Source organism: Harpegnathos saltator, unplaced genomic scaffold (assembly GCF_003227715.2).
Source record: "Harpegnathos saltator strain DR-91 unplaced genomic scaffold, Hsal_v8.6 scaffold10, whole genome shotgun sequence".
Taxonomy (NCBI): domain Eukaryota; kingdom Metazoa; phylum Arthropoda; class Insecta; order Hymenoptera; family Formicidae; genus Harpegnathos; species Harpegnathos saltator.
Window position 1 is genome coordinate 190001 of NW_020229873.1, and position 18265 is coordinate 208265.

Below are 18265 nucleotides of genomic sequence, written 5' to 3' on the forward strand. Positions count from 1 at the left end.
GCGAGCGTAGTAGCTCGCTACATGAAAGTCAGAATCCGCTCCAAGCTCGGGTGAAAATAATCACTCGCTATCGCTCCGAGTTATTTCTCATCTCGAGACACTTAACGCGCGTCGTGCAGCATTTTGCCGATTCACGTATCGCTGTGTACAAAACGTCGCCTCATATTTAACAAATTAAATATCTAGCCGACAGCAGGGCAGCCAATGAGAGAGACGCGAATATCGCAGACTGCACCTATCCCCCCTCCTCCCCGCAAATGTGTCGACTGCAAGTCGAACCGAGCGCCGAAATAATGGAGGACAATCCCCCGCTCGCGGGGAAAATTCGCGAGAGCGAAAAATTTCTCGCCAGCTGCGCTGTCGATGATGCGCCGCCAATGAGCCTCCGCCGGACTTTTCCCCGCGAGTGATCGCGCCGCGCAAATCCTCGGCGCTCCGAGGATCTCGAGAGAAGAAGCAACGGAGAAAGCAAGTCGCGCGCGCGATCGATCGATCGATCGATCGATCCGATCCGATCCGATCCGTCCCGTCCGTCCATCCGTCGCCGATCGGCCGGCCGATGGATCGCTCGTCGCGATCGCGTAGCCGCGCGCCGCCGGTTTGCACCGCCGCGACCAATCAAACGGGACATTAACCACAGTGCTCGGAAGGATCGCGCACTGGTTTGCATGCGCCGGGAAAGGAAGCGATCGCGCGGACGATCTAAGCCGGCCGGCTACTCCGACAGCTGCCGGGACGCGTATGCGTGCGTGTGTGCGCGAGTGCGTGAGTGAGTGCGCGTCACTCGCGCGCAGGCCGCACAATGCCTGGACGCGAAGCGGAATTGCGTTCGGATCCGCAATGCCTCGCAGCGATACCTCCAATTAAAGCGCCGGCCGACCTCGCCCCCGCGCGCTGCTCCTCCTCGCTCCTCGTCTCGTCGGAGATCTCCGACGTGCCTTGCGAGAACTCTCTTACGGTACGGCACGCCGCGCCGCGGCCGATTCGATCCAATAACGCGTGTACTTAGCGTAACCGCCATTATTAACGGATCGTCGGAAAAATTACACGGTACCGCGCGCGGCGGCCGCGAGATACCCGAGAGGATAGATAGATTCGACGCGCACGGCGAAGATCGTAATCTCGCAATATCGCCGATGCACCGCGGCGAGACCGATGCGCGTTTACGAGACGACACGTAAACTACCGCATATACCGGCGCGACGCACGCACGCACGCACGCACGCACGCACGCACGCACGCACGCACACGCACGCACGACGTGTGCGGAGTACCGGATCGTGGTGTGCGGTTAATTTACAGCTAGTTCTAGAGCTTGTATTCTCCTCCCGGCCCCGGATCCCTCGCTCGCGCTGTGACGTCGTTGTCAATACGCCCTCGATCGTAATCCCGGAAACGCTCCAGTTTCCCCGCGCGGTCGTGAGCTCAAATCAATGCAATCTTCCGCGCGACCGACTTCGCCCTGACCTCTCGCGAGGGGAACGTGCTCGGGGATAATCGCGATATCGTGGCGCTCTTGAAAGGACAATACAGCAGGGGGGATGGCGGGGAGGGGGGTCGTCGCTTAGCGCTGCTCCGGCTGATGGATCGCGTCGCTGGAGAGATCGATTGAAAAAGCAGACGCGCTACCTCGTCTCAGCGAGGCCGCCTCCCGTCCGCCCGTCACGTGTACTTATTGTTGTTATTATTGAATACAAAAACGCGTTGTTAAGCGTCGGAGCGGTCTCTCTTCTCATTTACGTCCTTAGCGCTCTGCGACGAGGAGTAAGTAATTAAAAACGGAAGGAGACGCGTTTCGGTAATTGCGCTGATTTGCCGAGGAAGGTGGATTTGTCGCGGGCAGAGAGAGAGAGAGAGAGAGAGAGAGAACGAGAATGGAAAGAAGAAAAGAAATGACTCGTCACGCGCCGTATCCTCTTCCGGACACGGAGCGGTGTCGTCTCGTCTCGTCTCGTCTCGTACAGACGCCGATCGATAATCTCGTTTAATTGAGCCGTTAAGACCCGCGGAGATATATCTTAATCTCGGCTTTACGAGCGTCCGTCGCGCGGTGTGCGCTAATTTTTCGACTCGGCCGCCCGCCTGACTGGCGGTGATGATGGAAGCGCCTAATGCGGAAGCTTTTTCACGGCTGACTCGACAGGAATGTCGTCCCTCGCTTTACGATCCTCCGTCGCAGCGGTAAACATCGCGGCGAATATTCAAGTTCTGTTGGTCGCGCGCGAGCTCCAATTTCTTACGGTGCAGCGGTAACCGACGCCCACGGAACCGTTCGCGTCGACATCTAAATCCTTTAATGAGGCGCGGGGAAGAGAGAGGGGGAGGGAGAGAGAGAGAGAGAGAGAGAGAGAGAGAGACAGGATGCACGGGCAGGATTTCCCGGTGCACACGGCAATCCGAAATTTACGAGCATCACCGTCGCAGCCGTAAGAACAGCGCTCTCGCGTGAGCGGCCGCGCGCGGCACCGAATCAACATCGACTTTTCTCACCGCCGCCACGCCTGCCTCATTACCCATCCGCGGGGTAATGAATGACCGAGCCGAGCAATCATTAAGCGCGGCTCAACGTGTGTGTCATTGTGGGTTTAACTGCTGGTTAATTGGCCCCGCGTGCACAATCGGTGTGCACGGGAGGACTCGCGTATCAGCGAGTCCGCACGCTCGTGTGTGTCGCCGGAGAGGATCGACTCGCACCTCGTGGAGAGGCTGCGTTATTGTTACCGTTACAGCGGGGACGGGTCGCAATGATGAGAGAGGGAGAGAAGCATCGTCGCGCGTTATTAACAGGCTCGAGTGGCCCTTTATTGGCCGCGGATGTCGCGGGGAATCAAACTTTTGCCCCGCGACTGGAAACTCGGTCGCGACGCCGACGGCGCCGATCGAGTTACGGTGGATAATTAGAGCCGGAGCGGCGGCAGAGAAATGACCTTGGGACGGTGGTCCGCTCGCGACTCAACTCGAAGACTGGCCCCCCCCCCCCCGCAGGCGATGTTAATAATAGCTGGGCAATAGTGGCGAACGAGAGAATATGTGCGCGTACATAATATATATATATATATATAGGGTCTGCCAAAAGTTTCGGAACGGCGAATTATTTACAAAAAATAATGATTGTTTAAAACAATGCTTGAAACAAAAGTTGTGGGGCTTAAAAAAAGCTATCAGATATTGATAATTGTTTGACCTCGGAATGACTTTGAGAATTGAGAGTTATCAAGATCGACATAAAAATCTTAAATGGAAACTCCGTCTTTTCCACCAATTAATTCGAACAACTCTTGTCTGAAATATTTTTTTATTTGCCTAATATTTTTTGAGATATTTAAGATTAATTTTGAGATTTTGGTACAATAATGCTCTATTTTTTGTTAATTTATCGATCCTTCGAAATTTCAAAATCATTAAATTAACAAAAGTCAGGGCGCTATTGTAACAATATATTCTTGAGACCAAGTAGAATAGAAAAGTCTAGTACCATTTTTTTATCCCGACAAACAGTTAGCGAGATATCGTAAGTTGAATATTAAAAAAGTTACCAAGTTATCCTTAAATATCTCAAAAAAATTATCCCAAAAAAAAAAGAAAATCAAAAAATGTTTCAGACAAAAGTTGTTCAAATTAATTGGTGGAAAAAGACGGTGTGATAAAAAATTGGAGTTTCCATTTAAGATTTTTATGTCGACCTTGATAACGTTTCTCAAAGTTATTCCAAGCTCAAACAATTATCAATATCTGATAGCTTTTTTTAAACCCTACAACTTTTGTTTCACGCATTGTTTTAAACAATCATTATTTTTTTTAAATAATTTGCCGTTCCGGAACTTTTGGCAGACCCTGTATATATATTCAGCGCGGCCGGCTTAACGTTTAACGTTTGTATCTTTGATTCATCGCGAATCGCGGCACGTAGCAGAGGCGGCTGCTTCATGATGCGTAAAATTTACAGAAAAATCCTCGATCTTCCGTGACACCGCTTTCGTCCGCCGTCTTCTTCTGCCTTTCCCTTCGGCTTCCTCGGTTGCGGTCTGATTCTCGCGTTCCAGGCGATTAGCCTGTGGCCCATCAAGGGCGCGGGCCGAGCCGTTCCGAGATGCTTAGGAGAAAAAGCGTGTACTGTAAGTTCACCGACTCTCTCGTAATCCCGATCGCGACTCCCACCGCAGAGAGAAATATCCTCGTCCTCTTCTTACGACTCTTCTGCTCCTTCTTCTCCTTCCTCATCATCTTCGGGGAAGGAGTTGGCACGATCGACGAGACAACTCGTACGAACGAACGTACGCTCGCGTTAACCGCTCATGTTTTCGCGTCAACGAAGAAATGCACGTTTTGCAAAATTGCGCGGAAACGTTCCTCTTGGAAGACGCTAGAATTTGTTTCAGATTCGTTTGAAAATTTACGACTATATCTCTCTCTCTCTCTCTCTCTCTCCCTCTCTCTCTCCGTGTTTTACTTCACGTTGCGAATAATGACTCAAGCACAAGCGATCCCGAAGCTCCCTCGCCCCGCCCCGCTGGCCTCTTCTCCGTTTCGCTCGATTCCCCGCGGATCTCTCTCTCTCTCTCTCTCTCTCTCTCTCCGCGGCTCCGACGTTTATTTTAATCTTTCCAGCCGATGCCTATATTCGTTCGCCGTTCCTGCGTTCCATTGTGTTCCCGGAGAACAATTTCTTCGTGCTCTCGTTTTGCTCCTCCCCGCCGATTCGTCGATACTAGAACGATACTAGAAAGACGAGCGGGAACGAGCGGGAGCGGAATCTTAAGTGGCAGTTGAAACGTACATTCGTAGGTCGCTTTAGTCTCGCAATTCCACCGGCGAAATGTGCAAATCCTGCCCGATCGCCGGCCGTTCTCTCTCTCTCTCTCCATCGGAAGCTCTAATATCAGCCGGCTTTCCGCCTATTCGCGCGCTCTCTGTGCATCGGCTGGCGTTTACGCAAAACGGCCCGCGGCCGAGCCGCGAGCGCGAACGCAATAAATCGGCCGCGATGGATCTGGGGAGCCGCGGGCGCACGCGGACGCGAGTCGATAATATTCACGAGCGGCGCGGAAGCTGAATCGCGCGCCGGACGCGAGCGATTGAAGCGAGCGTAGACGGGCGGTCCGAAAAATCGATCGACCGCTGCGCGCCGGGATGAATCGATCGGCCGTGCAAATCCCCGTTCAAAAGCACCGCCGCGTTTCGGCCGCGGCTAATCGCGATTATCGCCAGCGCGCTCACAGACGCTGATTATATTTGTCCTTTGTTCAGCGCAACAAACGCAATTATTGTTGCGCGCGTATAGGCGAGGCTGAAAACGCTCGGACGAGCGAGCGGTCGGCCGGCCGGCCAGTAAGCGGCTGACCGCTACGAGGAGGAGGAGGAGGAGGAGGAAGTGCGTCCCGGCGAGCGATCGGCGAGAAAAGCAAAAGTTGCGGAACGTTATTGTCACGCACGAGCGTGCCCAACGTGTAACGTCAAATCGCGTCGCCGATGCGTCGGAGATCCGCGCGCGGAAATACTCGCTCCGAGCGCGCTCTCTTCGCAAAGAGAGAAAATTAAAAAAAAATTCACACACACACACACACACGCGTGCACACACAAGAGCACGTGCACGCATTCAGTCTCGCGCGCACTGCGCTTCCCGTTGAATGCAATAAAAACACTGGACACGCTCCGTGTCCGTGTCACGGATAAGCCCGCATCAGACGGACGAGCTTGTCGCCATCTTGTAAACGAGTCGTGATAAAAGCCGTCGCTAATTAAGAAGGACTGCCGACACTGAGAAATTCCCCAGGCAGATCGCGAGCGGACCGATTCGTCCGTGGGGAGAGGGGGGGGGCAGGAAGGGTCAGTACGCGCGGAATCCAGCGAACGACTGTCGCGCGATTACGAGAAGTCATCATCGCGCGCGATAACGTTGTTGCGTTGCCGCACACCGAGGCTGAGTGACGTTTCCCGCGCTTTCCCCTTTCCTTCGTTTTTCCTCGTACGTCGTGAAACGACGTCCTAATTGCAGGCCTGCGCTGTCGCGCGCAACCGCACGCGGAGAGTCAGCCGAATTTGATCCGCAAGAGTACCGCAAGTCTCGCGCGTTGATTTCCCCGGCGCGGCGCGAGTTTCGACGGCGAAGTTGCCAACTTCCCTGCGCGCTCGCGTCCAGTCAACAATTACGCTGTTCAACTAGCCGAGGTGCCGGGCGTTCCGTTAAATCGTGAACGTATCGTGACAAAATTTACGACGACCACGAGAGAGAGAGAGAGAGAGAGAGAGAGAGAGAGCGGAGCGCAAAATCGGTCCTCGGCCGGCGAACAAGTCGCGCTCGGCTTTTCGCGCCCTGCTTTGCGTTCGTGACGCAGACGAGTTCGTTAGCCAACTTCATGGTGGATTTTAACCTCGCCTCGCGAGATTTACGCACCGCCCGTGAGAGAAGGAGAGATACGCATTCCTCGCGCGTATTCCGGGAGCGCGGCACAGCATTTCTTGCGCGAGCGAGCGTTTTACGTTCCGCGGGAAACTCATGAAAGTTGAGCGCGCCGCGTGCGAGGTGAAATTAACGAGAGAATCCGCTCGCGAGGAGCTGATGAAGCGGATTTATAATATGAGAATATGGAGATTCCCGGTTCTCTTTGATCGCGCGAGCTTGATATACAGGGTGCACCTGAATTCCAGCGGCAAACTCGCGGAACGGATTTTATGGAAAAGAATCCCCCCGCATTTTGTTACGCAAACTGCAAATTCTTTTCCCCCGCACGGGAAGAGGAGAGAGCTCGCTCTCTCTCTCTCTCTCTCTCTCTCTCTCTCTCTCTCTCTCTCTCTCTCTCTCTCCCTCTCTCTCCTCGGCTCTCGTGATCTTTCCGTCGGTTGGGAAGCGGACGAAAAGCCGCTCTCGGGAGCGCAAACTTTCTTGTAGGTTTTCTTTCAATCAATTATACCGTGTTAACACGAGTAATCTAATCGGCTCGTTTCAACGCACCGATTTCTCCGAGCACCGCCTTTTATCGAGACTCCTCGTTTCAGACACGACGACGACGACGACGCCGCGCGATCGCCGCGGAGGGACGCGTGTTTCCGTAGACACGAGCAAGTCGCTTGTTATTTATTTATTATTTAAACTGCTCTCTTTCTCCCTCCTGCTCTTCCTCGTCGCGAGACGAGTTTTGCGGTAATAAGGATCCCGTCCTGCACGCATCGGCGAGCGGTTGCGACAAAACCGAGGCCGATTATGTCACGCTAACGTAACACGAGCGAATCCAGGGCAGCGTAAACGGGAAGACGAAATCTCGGGATAATTAGCCGCTCATTGCCGCTTCCGACGGGTTGCAGTCGCGCGGCGCGCGCGCGCGCTCCCGCAAGGTGACGATAACGGCGGCGGCGGCGGCGTTGGCGGCGACGAGCATTTTCCGCGCGCGGTCCGATCAACGTTTAATTGCAGCGCGCTTTCCTCGTCGCCCGCAAGTGGCGCGATAGGATCGCGAGACTCAAAAAGGATAATCGCCGAGACGTGTTACTTAACCCGGCAATCGTTGTCGTGTTATTCGTCGCACGAGGCGACTCGCCTCCGACAGATTATCGCGTCATCCGTAATTACGCGCCGAGAGATAATTCGATAACCGGATTCAGCGGACTTCTGTCGAGATATTTAATTTTTGCCGGCTCGTCACGCGAGCGCGGACTAGTTATTACTCTCGCGCAACAGGTGCTGGATTTCATCTATATATCGCCTGTAGATGCGTCCACCAGCATACCTCGCGATGCCTCGCCGCCGTCCATCGCGAGGCAATCGTCGTCTCGTTGGCTTCTTACTAGGCTGTTACAACGTCCCGATAACGCGACCGCGTATTAAGCGATCGAATATTGGAGAGAGGCAGGGGGGAGCAGAGGGGTGACATCTTGAAAAGTTCGCTCTCGTGAAACATCGCGCAGGGACTCTCTGTGATCGTGACGTGTATCTCGATGCGAATGAGAGAGAGAGAGAGAGAGAGAGAGAGAGAGAGAGAGAGAGAAAAGGTAACAATGATGACAATCATTTCTCTGAAGAACGTTCCTCCTCGCTCGCGCGAGGAGCGATGAAAGAAGAAGAAGAAGAAGAAGAAGAAGAAGAAGAAGAAGAAGAAGAAGAAGAAAAAGAGACGAAATAATAGATCTAACAAGTTTGAATCTACCGAGTCCGCGTGTTGCAATCGCGGAGTGAAATTTTTCATTCGTCCCCCGGCTGGCATGATCCGTGCGCAGAAGCTCGAGACGATATCGAGGAGCCGATATCGGGTTTCCCCGATCGATGACGAAAGCGAACGAGACGTGACCCGAGGTGCTGATGCAAGCGCCGCGCGACCTTTCTCCCGGCCGGATCGCGCGGATCATCAATCCTGACTTTCTTCGCTTTCGTGCGACCGGGACGAGGATGTCCGCGTGCGCGCGCGGGCGTGGAATGAGGGAGCGGTGTAGCGCGCGCGCGCGCGCCAGAGAGAGAGAGAGAGAGACAGAGAGGACAACGACGTTGACTGTCGTCGTGACCATGACTCGGCTCTGTTGCAATTACGATCGAGCCTTCAGTCAGCCGGCCAGTCACCCACCACCAATCCTCCTCTTTCTCCTTCTCGTCCTCTTTCCTCGTCCACCTCGTTTTCTCCCTTTTCCCGCTGTTTTTCTTTCTTTCTCTCGCGCTTTGTCTCTCTCTCTCTCTCTCGCTCTTCCTACCTCCATCTCTCTACGTCGTATCCACTTTGGCGCGGCGAACGACGAATGAGCGCGCGCGTGACCACGAGGAGCACGAAGATATGACGATGAAGAGCACGAAGATGACGGGGATGGACAGAGGGCGGGCGAGATTGACCTTCGTGGCGGGGCTGACCTTCAGCAATGATGGTATCAGGCGAGTCAATCGGCAACATGAAATGTCAGTACGTATCGGGATGATATTCGCGAACGATCGTAACGGTTGCCCGGCGCTTTTTCCGCCCGACGATTTATGGCAGATCCCTATCTCACCGCCGCGGTTCACATTGAGGGGGGTATTTCATTAGTCATATTATGCAACACAGCGCCAATCTCGCCGTGGAGATCTCTCCGCGAACGTGGGATTCGATTATACATTTGTATCAGAGCCCGCGATTACTCTCTTAGCAGCGCGCGCGCGCGCGCGCGCGATTCAGGCTCGAGGATCGACGTGTGAAGCGATTCCTTGTACGATTTCAACGCGGCCTTGTACGTCCAAAGTTGCAACGCTCTTTTTACACCCGTGTTTGCCCGCCGCGCATCCTGTATCCCAAGAGAGGAGAATTGCTTTTGCCGGTGTGATCCTCGAGAGATCGATTTTCTCCTTGGATGCAGAACTCCGACTGCGAGATTCTTGGCCAGGGAGAAAAGTCCGAGAGAAAACGTGTCGCCGGCTTTACAATCGATCGCCGCGATGATTTGTCCTGGGGAGAGATATCTAACGGGCGGGAGACAAAGATTTCAGGAAGACACTTCAAGGCAGGCAGAGGAGGCACGAAACGGATGATCGAAACGTCACAAATCTCGCGCGCCGATCCTCGCGCGGAAATTCGCCGCGGTTGTAGATAACGACCGGCACATACACACATCCACATCGTTTTCGATCTTCGCTTCCTCCGCCGCCTCGGCGGTTTCTCGCAACGGGCAACATCCCCCCGGCAGGAGCGATCACCGGGAGTTCCCCCGCCGATACGACGCGGCGAGAACCCCCGACGGGAGTCATCCGCGCGGACGGATTCCGTTCCTGTAATCAGCCGAGTATCCACCAGCGTCGTAATTTCGAAACGGCCAGAAAGAGAGCTTTGACGGCGCGAGAGGGGCGCGGGTAAGAAGAGAGCGAAAAAGAAAGGGGGAGAGAGAGAGAGAGAGAGAGAGAGAGAGAGATAGGGAGGGAAGAAGAGGAGAACGCGCTGGCGCGTGCGAAAACAGAGCAACGCGAAGTCGCGTTCACGAGAGAGCTGCTTCCTGGACTTTGCCGAGCTCCAGAGAGACGCGTACCTGGAAATCGCCGGTGGCCTGGCAATAGGGAAACAGTCCTCCCTCGTCCTCCTCCCCTCTCGCCCTGCGACTACCCTCGCCCTCGCGCGTCGACGCATAAAATGCCACGTAAGCCCCGCTCTTACGCTTTTCCCGACTCCGGAGACTCTCCGCGTTGGAGTCTTCCGCTTCCGCCGCCGCCGCCGCCGCCGCCGCCGCGGCAGCATCCTGATTTCCCTAATTCGCTGTGCTCTGCCAGTTGGACGATCGCAGGCAGGCCAGTAGGTAATTGCAACGAGCTTTTCGAAATGCGTCCGTGCGCGCACCGGAAAACTCGTATTACGGGACATAAATACGAGGATATTAACAAAGGCGCGTGCGCATCGGATTACCCCGGGGATGTTGAGCCCGGTGTTTTTCTGAGAGCCTGCGGAACTTGCAGCCGCAAGTTGAGAGAGGAATCCTCGCTAATTTTCCACAGTAACGTTCTCCCGCGGGAGGAGGAAGAAAGTGGTGTAAAAAGAGAGAGAGAGAGAGAGAGAGAGAGAGAGAGAGAGAGAGAGAGAGAGAGAGAGGGACGAGCACTCTCCGAAGAGGATCGCGCGGACGAATCTCTCTCGTTTCTCATGGAATGCCTGGTCGCAAAGTACCGTGGCCTCTCACGTAAGGAAGGCTTGCGCGCAGAACGCACGGAATATCCGAGGAAATTCAGTCACGATCTCGCGGAGGTGAAGCCGGCGGAGGACGCGGCGGTTCTGATAAGCCCCGCACGAGAGAGTTGCGGCGCGGATCCCTCCGAGAGCGAGAGGTAGCCGCGCGCACCGCGGTGAAGGGGGAGGAGGAGGAGGAGGAGGAGGAGGGGGAGGAGGAGGAGGAGGGGGAGGAGGAGGAGGAGGAGCAAGGGCAGGAGGGAGCACGGCTCTCCCAGGGATGGAAACGGCCCGTAATTTTCGCATCGATGCGAAATCGCCGAGCGTGTAATTGAATGCGCGGATTCCGCGCCGCGACAAAGCGGCAGCGACAGCGTGCCGCCGTCGCCGGCGATTAGCTTTACGATCCTCTCTCCTCGCGGGTGGCTCGTAAAGAAGAGACAAAAGAAAGGAACAAGAAAACAGGAACAAAGAGAGGAGAGAGAGAGAGAGAGAAATTACGGAGAGATCGGTCGCCGCACGGCCGCACAGCGAGAAGTTACAGGCTCACGTTATAAGCTGTATTACAGAGCGCCGACGCCGCGACGACGCGGACGCTCCGGTGACACTCGAGAACGCGGGGATCCGCGCGCACCGTGAAGAAGGTGCATTATCGCGAGCGCTCGCGATATTACTTCGGTACCGTTCGACGTCTCGGCATTAACTCTTCGGCGCCGCGTCGCGAGAGACCGCAACAGCCTCTCGCGATTTGCGCCCGCCCTCCCGCTCTTCCCGCGCGCGGCTGAGGATTCCCATCGACGGGAGACGTCGACGAGGAATATATTGATACTCGGCGGTAATGGCGCCAATTATTAGCGCATTACGCATTCGCCATCCGGCGACGGCGACGGCGGTTTTCGGCCGGTGTGCGACGTGCGCGGCGCAGCTCGGCGAGTCTTCCTGTTGTCGACGCGCGCGATACGAGATAATTCCTGAATGAACGGAGCGAGTTCTCGCGAGCTCGCACACGTAAGGAGACGCGCGTCCAGGACGCGCCGATGATGCATCGCTGGATCGCATAAATTAACATCGATTACCGACGCGATCGTATCTCTCCCCCTGGGGCTTCTTCCCGCGTGGCAGAGCCCGCGCGCGCGGCCTCGCATCCGGCAGCGATCTTGATTTCTGACAAATTAAAATCCCACCTAATGGCTAATTAACATTAAAACGTCGCGAATGCAAGTCCCAGGTTAGATCTGAGATCGAGCGCGCGAGCGAGCGAGCGAGCGAGCGAGCGAGCTTCATTTGCGACGATGACGAGCTTCGCAGATCCGATCTGGAATTGCTGTCGATCTCCGACGGGACGCTCGACCGCGTGTTTTTCCCGTCCGGATCGACTCGGCAAAGCCGGCCGAGCTTCTCCTTCTTCCCAGCCTCCGCGGGATCTCGCGTCAGCATCGAATTTCGCTCGTCTCGCCCGCGTTGGAGACTTTCAAGAGGCGACTTCAAGCCCTCCTTTGGACGTTTCTACGAAAGACGACCGTACAAGACGTCTATCAGAAATCGACGTAAATAACGCTCGTGAATAACAAACGCGTCAGCAAACGCTGGAGCCCTGGACGACAATCAGCCGAGCGCGAAACCGCCCTTGAAGACTCAGACATCTCGGTAGACCGACAAAGACGAAGACGCAACAACGACAACAACAACAACAACAACAACAACAACCGGGCGGTCCAATTTTTGCCATGGAACTCTTCTACTAATATCCTTTAATGCCCGGATATGAATACAAGCGGTCGAAACGGAGGCAGGACGCGCGGACGGCGATAAATAAACTCTCATCGGCCGTCGAGTGTAATTTACTGCCGCGCCCAAATGATTCTAATTAGGAGATCGTATCTCCGTGCGAGCCCGTGCCGTGTTTCGCCACTTAGAGGGAGCGCCCCCCCCCTCCTCGTCCTTTTCCCATTCTCTCGCGCGCTCCGACGGACGTTAAAATATTGTTCTAGCCGGGGTGCGCGAGTCCGCCGCGCCGCGCCTCCGGTCTCTTTTTCCGCGGCATTATGGGCCTCCCTCGCGCGGCAGAGCGGGCGGCGGGGGGCGCTCGTTAAATCGACGAAGCCGACTTTTACGACGGCGGCAGTTTCCTCTATTCGCGGCGCGCGATCTCTTTCCCCTTCGCGGATATCGCCCGCGTGCCGCGGCTGATATGTGCGCGCTCTCTCTCTCTCTCTCTCTCTCTCTCACTCTCTTTCTCTTTCTCTTTCGCCCTTTTACGAGGCCGCCGCGGCGGGCGCCTCTTCTGCTGCTTCTTCTCCTTCTTTTTCGTACGTCTCTCGCGAGAGAGGCATCTCCGCGTCCGAAGGGGCGTCTGCGCGCGAACCGATGGAAAACGCGGGATCGTTAAGGGTACGAACGATCGGCGATCGTTCGCGCCGTTACACTTTCCGCCGGCCGTAATTTCCGGCCGGCTAAAAGTCCGCGGATAAATCGCTTTATCCGGCGGCCGGCGCGAATCCTCGCCGAGCCTCACGCCGCCTTCGCTGCAGCCGGCCGATTTCAGCCGGGTGTGTCTCTCTCGCTCTCTCTCTCTCTCTCTCTCTCTCTCTCTCTCTCTCTCTCTCTCTCTCTCTCTCTCTCGGCAACGCGAGTCCCTTCGTCGCCCGATCAACTGCCCAACTGCGAATACCGGAATCGCTCAGCCGGAGATCTTATCGACGCGAGAACCGTTCGAGAACTCCAACATCCGGACGCGTCTCTCTCGCGGAGAGGCGCGCGCGCGCGCTGCGAAGTTGGATAGACAGTACACCGCAGCGGGCAAGAGAAGCAAACATGCCGATGACTTCAACGTATTACGTAACATTATTATATTGTATACACACCAGCGCGCGTCGCGGCGGCGGCGGCGGCGGCGGTGCTACGCCTCTGTGTTGGTAGCGGAAGCGCGCGCGCGAACACGCCAATTGCCCCGCGGCTCCGGTGCAGCGGAGCATCAAACCCTTCTTCCTCGTGCAGCAGAAGAAGAAGAAGAAGAAGAAGCAGCACGAACAAACCGCATTAACAGAAATGCTCATCCCACGTTCGCCTCCGGCGAGAAAGGGGGAGAGAGAGAAAGAGAGAGAGAGAGAGAGGGTGGGAGGGAGGGAGAAAGAGAGACAGACAGACAGAGAGACAGAGAGAGAGAGAGAGAGAGAGAAATCTCTTAAATATCGATCGACGCGAGGTTTTTAGCGCTAATCGCCGGTCGAAGGACGCGGGCGGGGCGGGGCGAGGAAATGACTCGGCTGCCCCCGAACCGCGCGGTTCGGCCGTTGCGGGGATCTTTATCCGCGGATAATTCCGCGGATCGTTCGCCCGCGGGACACTTCAATTTCCAAAGGCGAAGCGGTGCAGCGCGCACCGCTATAACCGCGTAGAGATTCCCGCCGCGGGAATTGATTGCTATGCTTCGCGCGCCCGCACGACTTACACAACTCTCGCGCGCGCGCGCGCGCGAGTCGCGGCTTTGGGCACGAGCGGACTCGCTCGTCCGATTATCCTTTTGCCGGGGATTATCCGCTGCGGGAAAAGCGAATACCGCGCGCCGTACTTTTGCTCGGCACTGCGCCGTCACGAGCACGTCGGAGAGGACGTATTATTTCCGGCGTATTTATAGGATTAATTGAACATTTTCCGCGGTTGTCATTTGTAATTTATCATTTAAATAATTCTCATTTATTATTTATATCGCACGCGCGTTTCGCGTAAATATCCGCGACGAGGTTCTCTCTCTGTCTCTCTCTCTCTCTCTCTCTCTCTCTCTCTCTCTCTCTCTCTCTCTTTCTCGTTATATCTCGAGAATCTCTCTCCTCGCTGCAGGATCGCGGCGTGGCGGAGAATCGCGTTCCCTTGGCGAGCATCGGCCGCGTCGGCCCGTTGTTGTGTGTTTGTACGTTGACCTTAACGGTGCAAGACAGGCCTCGCCACCCACCGTTTCTCTCGGCGGTGCGCGCGCGCGCGCGCACGCGCGTGCGCGAAGAAACACTCTCGCCGGCCCCTCTCACTTTCGCATTTGCATCCCGAGCCATTTTTCTCGCCCGTATCGTTCCTCCCCCATTTTTTGCCCTTTCCGTCAAGCATCGTCACCGTGCGCCATCGGTGCCATCACTATACTATCAGCGGTGCATCACACACAAGCCGCGAATGTGCATCTCGTGTGTGATATCTCTATTACCCGTTCCTAGCGCGAGTTTGCGCTTTTGCAACGCGACAAGCTGCAATTTCGCGGCAGCGTGCTATTATCCGAATATCAGAATGCGTCGCGGAACTAATCGGCCCTACGGCTGCGGATCGCGAGAAGGAGGGAGGGAGGGAGGGAGAGAGGCGTTAAGACCGTGAGAGAATCACGAGGAGCGATTATAATAACGGCGGAGGGTAATAACAGTAAAAGCGTGCGCGCGTCTCGGACGAGGTGTGAGCGCGAATCGCGCCTCGGCGCTGTTTGCACGACTATGAAATTTGCAACGTGCGCGCAAATGCGGGCGGAAATCATCTCACGTGCGAAGCACCGCGGGCGACGTCGAGCGAGCGAGCCGAGGAGGAAAACCGCCGGCCGACAAGCACCGGCGCGACAGAACGAGAGACACGAGAGCGAACCCGTCCCGGTGAACCTTTGCTCGACACCTGACCGACTAATGCTCGCAAACTAATCGTTCACAAACGTCAACGGAGTTCGCCGCGACCGTTTGGCCCGGTCTTGCCTATCGGCCAACCGGCGAGGAACAGCTGTTAGCCGGCCGATGACGCGCAAGGTCGCTCCGTTACCTCGAGAGATTTCGAGGTCGAGCGCGTCCCCGCGCCGGAAAAGTGCCGGGGGATCCCCCGCCGCACCGCCGCGCGCTGCGAGCGAGGCGCTTATCCGCCGACAGAATGATCCTTCCATCGCGTCGTAACAGTATTCGCGCATAGCATCGCCGCGGTTAATTTCGCGAATCACCGCCGAGCGTACTCTCCGAGAGACTAGTAGCAGCCGCAAGTAGTAGTAGTAGTAGTAGTAGTAGTAGTAGTAGTAATAGTAGTAGTAGTAGTAGTAGTAGTAGTCCTCGTAGTAGTAGTAGACGAGCAGTTAGTCAGTCAGTCAGTCGGACGAGGTAGACCTACTTACTCGTCGGCGCGCTCTCGTAACGCCGAGCCGCGAACACGACGCGAGTCGACCTCGTGACGGAGGTGCAAGCCCTCGTGGATGAAATTAATATCGCGGCGACCACGAGAACACGTCGCACGATTCGATCGCGCCGCGATCACGCGCCTCGGACTGAATTCTTCCACTCGTCGGCGCGGCGGACGCGAGTCCGTCTCGCTCCTCCGCGGATTTCTCCGCATTTTTCTCTCTCTCTCTCTCTCTCTCTCTCTCTCTCTCTCTCTCTCTCTCGGTAAGGATAACCGAACGCGTGACAGGGTGACGGACACTCGAAGTCGGTGCGAGGCACAAGCGACGAACAATGGTTCGGTACTGCCGAAGGAGGTCGCCTGCGAGTCCGCGAACGTCGCGATGACACCCCGCCAGGTCGAGGACGTCGATCACGGTGAATTTCGCGATGGGATTACCGCGATGGGACCGAGGACGCACGAGGCACCCGGTTGGGAGCGAGCGAGCGGCGGAAGGCAACCTCAGACAGCTAACTTCAATTTGCGACGACGTTCCCACGTCTTCGAGATTACAGTCTCGGTTTTACTTGGAAGATGATCGGCGGTGGTTTGGGCGGGCTAAGTCGCCGTCGAGCGTCGCTCGCTCGATCGACCATTTTTTCCATCTCCCCGATGACCCAAGAAGAATGCGCGCTCGCAACGGCGCTTTCGGCCGCGCTGCTTAGCGGAATCTCGTGATTCCACGGTTCCAACAGTTTGTCTACCGCAGTACTCGGTTGAGAATCAAGTCTCTCCTCTGCCCCGTCTCGTCACCGCCAGCGAGGGGAGTTACCTCTGATAACGTCAACGCGACCAACTCTTCTCCGTCCACGAATATACTTTGGGTCTCTCGAACGGGACTGTCCGGAAAAACAACTCGGAACGCAGCTGATGGCTCGCAGCGTGAGAACTGGCCTCTGAAAAATTGCCGGAGATTCAGTTGTCCAGCAGCTGGACATCAGTCGACTCCCCCGGATAGCATCCAGGGGCAAGCGTTCAAAAACCATTTGGAAGTGCGCGCTGATTGGCAGCTACAGTCGCGAGCTTTCAGCGAGCCTCGCGACGTAGAAAGAATCTCCGCACGAGCGGCTATTCTGGCCGCGACGTTCCCGAGCGCGCGAGCGCGCGCGCGCGAGCGACCTCGGTCACTCGCGAGGGGGCGGAGGAGGAGCAGGAGCGCGAAAAGCGCGAGGGGGAGCGGGAGGAGAGATGAATCACCGTGTTTTAGCGGCACACAGCTCGCGCGTTATCTCGCATCTATCATATCATCGATGCGCGGGGCGCGAGACGCGGGGCGCGTTCCTCTCTCGCGGCACTCACGACCCCGTCACGCTGTAACGAAATGTTCACGCGCGCGCGCGCGCGCGCGTGTCCGTTAGCATACCCTCGGAGACGACGCCGACGGTTCGCCGACGGTTCGCCGCCGACGGTTCGCCGGCGGCGGTTCGACGAGAGCGATGGAGAAGGAGACAGAGCCGGAGCTGAGCAAGCGCGGCAAGGCCATTCCGTTACTACTGGCTACCAAGGTCAGTCCGCGGGGAAGAAATCGAGGGTGATGACGGCGCGATCGCGTCCTTTGCGCCGCGCAAAGCCGGGCAAAATAGCCGTTAATGCCGCGCGCGCTAACAGTATTCTCCCCGGTCGCCGCTGTACGTATGTATGTATGTACGTGACACGTGTGCGTGCACAATACACACACTCGCATCGACCGGCCATTTCCGCGGAGGCAGCTAATTTCACGCGAGGGAGGGAAGGCGAACGAGAGGATGATCCGAGCTAAGTCCCGGACTCTTCTGTCGGTAGTCCCGAGGCGGCCAGGCAAGGCCGACCTACTCGCGATGAATAACACACGGAGAGAACGGGGTATACACCCTGAAACTGTTTCACCCGGCTGAGCCGAACTGAGCCGAGCCGAGCTGAGCCGAGCCGAGCTGAGCCGAGCCGAGCCGAGCTGAGCTGAACCGAACCGCGACGCGTCGAGAGCCGCGGCCGTGGGCGATGCATTCATTAAATCGTTTTACGGACCAATAACAGAGCACGAGGCGCACGGCAGACGCCACGGTAACAACGTGTCAGTCGTCCTAACGGGGCTTCCTCAGCTTCTTTTCCTATCTCCTCCTCTCCCCGCGCGCGCGCGCGCCCTCTCTTCCTTTTACTTGGCTCTTGCCGCCTCGCTCACCGATGCTCCGGCAACCGACATTTTCGCTATTTCGCCGTGTTAAGTGTCCGGGAAGCAGCGCGGCCCGATTTGTCCCGGATAAACGTCGCGCTGATCCGCACCGCGACGATGACGACGATTTCGTCGTCATCGTCGAGACGCGAGCAGGAGCAGGAGGAGGCGGTGCGCGCGGAGGAAACGACAGATTATTCGTCTTTGTGTCGCGCAGGCCGGAAGCAAATTACGGGGGGATTACAGGCGCGCTATGTAAATTGTAACGCGAGCGTGTGTGTCTTGAGATGAAAAATGGAGCGACCTGTCCCGCCTCGACACGAGAAAACGAGCGTGTTTCCCGTTT

The 18265-nt window shown here is 56.4% G+C and overlaps 1 protein-coding gene across 1 annotated transcript in view; it reads left to right on the forward strand.

Moving 5' to 3' along the window:
• The window catches only part of LOC105182917 (uncharacterized), an 83558-nt gene that overhangs the window by 2677 nt on the left and 62616 nt on the right, over nucleotides 1–18265 (forward strand). The gene's annotated exons all lie outside the window — the stretch shown is intronic.